The 4,424-nt window shown below is 33.6% G+C and overlaps 1 non-coding gene across 1 annotated transcript; it reads right to left on the minus strand.

The window, feature by feature from the left end:
• Window positions 1-286: 286 nt before the first annotated feature.
• On the minus strand, window positions 287-357 carry TRNAG-GCC (transfer RNA glycine (anticodon GCC)). The gene has a single exon. It is a non-coding gene; the product is annotated as a tRNA-Gly (tRNA).
• Window positions 358-4,424: the final 4,067 nt, after the last annotated feature.

Consider the following 4,424-nt stretch of genomic DNA (forward strand, 5'->3'; position numbering starts at 1 on the left):
GTTTCTGATGATGGATGAGTTTGAAAATATTTGTCTCTTTACAACATAAAGTACAAAAGCTTTATTTCGTTTGCCCCCAAGGTATACTAGAGCTTACAAGTCTAGTATTGAGCTCAATGAACTTTTTAGAATGATGTAGTGGTGATAAAAAGCCAGAATATCATATCTGTGTTTATAAAAGAGACTAAGGTAGATGATTTTATCACAGCATTATACGCATGAATTAGTGATGAAGAATTTATGACACAGAATGATAAATTATTGGATTGGATCAGACAAAAATATATGCACCAGCCGGGAATCGAACCCGGGTCTGTACCGTGGCAGGGTACTATTCTACCACTAGACCACTGGTGCTTTAGTTAATTCCTTCGGAATATTATATTATACTCGTAATACAAAATAGAGTGGTTTAACGGGCTTGTTTACTCTATCAGTTCACCAGATATTTTTTTATTTTTTCAAAAAAACAATAAGGTTTTATGACGAAAGTAGGAGACTTCATCAAAGTAATATTAAGGCCTAAACACGGGATACAAAGCAAACCAAAAAAACCAACCAAAACATACCTAACCACAAGGCAATAAACCGAGCAAACCACAAACGGAACAACAAGAAGCTAGCAATGCCGAACGAGAAAAAAATAACACACAAGAAGTCAACAACTAACAAACAAGGCCCAAAACTAACAAATCAAAGAAAAAATCAAACCGCCAACAAAGCAATCATAAACCGTCGATAAATCTTTAGCAGTCCACCCGGTATATTGTACAATTATAATGAAATAAAATAACGTTATTGAACTTGCGGGCATAGTCCAACGGTTCCCCCCATCTACTTTGTGTCATGGGATAGGGAGTTGTCATGTGTTCGATCCTTAGGGATGACAAGATTTACTTTAAAACAATAAATAACGTAATTGTAATCTTTAGTAGCACAACCTAATATAGTTTAAAAACTGTCTGTATTTAAAAAAATTTCCTTGTTGTTTTTCTTGTTATAGTTAAACTTACTTGTATATATCAAAATATATTGTACGCAATTATGCATGGGTCCTATTGGGCAAATTATATCAACTAATTACCATTTTAACTATTAGACAAAACCCCTAATAGCATCAGGGGTATTTTTGTCTTTTCCTCTTTTTTTTCTTCTTTCTTTCAAGTAACACCACAAAAGCCCCCCACACTTTATTCAAAAATTAAAATCGGCCCCCAACACAGGGGGTTAAAGCGTCAAATCAAAATTTTCATAAAATATCTTAAATAAACTCCACTCAAATATTCAATATGTCATATCTTCTCGCTCGCAACGAGTTGAATTTTTCCGACACCATCCTTAAACTCGAAATAATTTTATGAACACAATGTCACTAATTATACGCAAAACGGACACTTTTAAAAAAACGCTAAATATTTAGGGTACTTTTCATATATGTTGATTTTTCACTCGCAGACTCCGTAACTAAACACAATAAAATACATTAAAAATCGAACCCCCGCCGCGAAGCGAAGGTTCGAAAACTAGTTAAGACCATTAATGTAGTTAAACGCAAAGAATTAGGGACAACCTCACCAAATCAATGATTTACACAAGTTTAAAAGCTGAAAAAAATAATATTGTGAAACTTTCCCCAAAAATAACAGTTTGCTCTGTATCTTTTTCCTTAATATACATATTATATTATATATGTATGTATTTTATTTATTATAAAAAAAATTAAGTGTCCGTAAATAGTGAGTATCTTTTTTAGTGTTTACTTTAAAACTCGGATGGATTTTGCTAAACATGTGTGCCACTCACCCAAGTACTTATTAATGTTAAATTTGCTTTAAAAAATAATTTTTTTATAAACATATATTTAGGAAATTCCAAGTTCTTAAATTTGTTTTGGAGAAAATTGCGCGGATAGTCCATGTGGTTTGTACTAGACACCATGGATAGCCATACTTGTCGATTTGAGGAAGGATAGTCATTCTGATGTGTTTCTTGTGCAAGGATAGCCCACTTGACGTTTTCTGTCTAATTATTCTGTTAACCCTGTCACACGTGCATCCCACACGAGGGTATTTTTGTCTTTCTATGTTTCTACCTAGATTCCCACACCCACCTACTTTATTTACTTTAATTAATTAATTAATGTCAATTTTAATTAATTAATTAATTAATGAGGCAAATCAAGCATCGTTGACTGCAGATAAGGGGTTAACAATCCATTCAAACAACATCCTTGATGCCTCCATTCTTTTTTATTTTTATCAATTTTTATTATCTGAGTTTTTCTTTTTGGCGTATACCAAAATTGATAAAAATTATCACCATCACCTATCTTCTTCCTAAATCATCCATGGATTAAAACTACTCTGCATATATCTAACAACGAAATCTATATAATACAAACAACAAAATTAAATTTTATATCTCAATCGACAAATTAACAAGCATCAAACTCCGACCTCGTTCATAAATAAAAAGGTGAACATCAGACTGATAACCTCGAATCTTGTTCGACGTATCTGATGGAGTTAAATTGGTGTTCTTTAGAACCCTAATTTTTACTCATGAAATCCGCAAAATGCATCGTCCGCAGAAGCAGATACCGATTTAGATCTGGGGTGACTGGAGGCCGGAAAAGCACAATCAGGTTTAGATCTGGGTTAAAGGAAAATGATTTGGTGATTTCATAGAGTATTTGATCGTGATCTTCGTTCGATATTCATACTCAAGTTCAGCAACCTCAATTTACATCATCATCATCATATGATGTTTATTCACATGAATTGAGTACAGAAATGTGATCAACATCATCATCCGAAGCTTCGTTGCTTATCATACCAGATTCATATTAACCGGATTCAAGTGATTCGATCCGAGTTTATCGCTAACCGAATACTTAACCGTTTTGGTTTCCGGAGCAACTCAGTGTATTTTAGATCGAATCAAGCATATTTTCTGAATCCTTATCGATCACTTACGCTCGTGATTCATCAATTGAATGGAAAATTCATTATTCGATTCGATTTCTCAAAGTCAAACATCGACTTCAAAAGTCAAACGAACTCAACTTGATTGTATTCGTAATATCTGTTATGATTCAGGTTCTGATTTTAATTTTCGAGCATTAGTAATTGGATTTTCAAAATCTTTTATGAAGAACCTGTAACCTGAAACTGCGTAAATCATCGAATCAGTTTTCGAGTTCTTATGAAGTGTTCTTCACTGTTCGTTGCTGATTTTTGATGATTAATGATGTTGTTTGGATCGAATTTGCTGTATAAAATTGTTTAATCGCTGCTTATAGATGATATTTCTTTCGAGAGGTACAAGTAAAAACATCTGTATAGATAATTGCTTGATTGGGTAGAAACTGAATTCCAGCAATATAAATATAAAGGTAGAAGAAAGTCACCAATCTATTTATATTATATTTATATTATTTATTTATTAAATATAAATATAAATAAGTGAGTTGATGAAACTCTGTAAATGACGAAAATACCCTCACATGCTTGGCACGTGATTCAGTTTTAACGAAAAAAGTTAACAGTGTTAGTGAACTGGCTATCCTTGCTCCACTTTTAAGTCACAAGGACTATCCACACTCAAATCACCAACTTTGTCTATCCACGCTGGGTGCTACAAACCACAGGGACTATCCGCACAATTTTCTCTTTGTTTTGAGATGATTGTTAACATGTACGTGTATTGGAATACCAAAATCCAAATTAAAGTGACGTTTAATCCAGTTCCTGCCGTACACATAGATCTCATTTAAGTATGTGTGAGATAGAAAGTATTTAAATGAGTGGTGACATTTAAACCAATGAAAACTGTTTGTCCCATACCTGTTAATTCTTTTTTACACAAAAACAAACACATGCAACACCATGTTCTCTACTTCCCAAATGCACCCTTTTTCTGCAATTTGATTTCCCCTGTTGTAGGGACCTCTCTACTCTACTCTGGTACACTTCATATTATCCTTTTTTATAATTGAACCACACATATATATGTACGTATATATGTATGTATATATGCGTGTGATGAAACTGATACAAAATGTGTGGTTACCAAATATAGAAATTAGAGGCATCATGAAACTGACTGCCAAAAAACAATCGTTGGGAATGAGCAAAAGCATTCATGTGTTGGAACCCCACATGCACCAATTGCTTGCTAGCTACCTACAATGCAATCATCACGCATTCTCTACTACCTAAATCAATTAATTCACTACCCATTTACTATCACATATGGTTTAGTAGTCAATTCGCTCTCAGTCAAAGGGGGGAGACTAGCTAGCTAATTTATTGATGATCATCTAGCTTCCACAATTCATGTGTTACAATCAATCCTTAGGTTAAGTCAAATTTTGTCTGATTAACATCCATATGTGATTATGTGTGACGGTGAACTCGAACCTC

This window comes from Rutidosis leptorrhynchoides, chromosome 1 (assembly GCF_046630445.1).
Source record: "Rutidosis leptorrhynchoides isolate AG116_Rl617_1_P2 chromosome 1, CSIRO_AGI_Rlap_v1, whole genome shotgun sequence".
NCBI classification, from domain to species: Eukaryota; Viridiplantae; Streptophyta; class Magnoliopsida; order Asterales; family Asteraceae; genus Rutidosis; species Rutidosis leptorrhynchoides.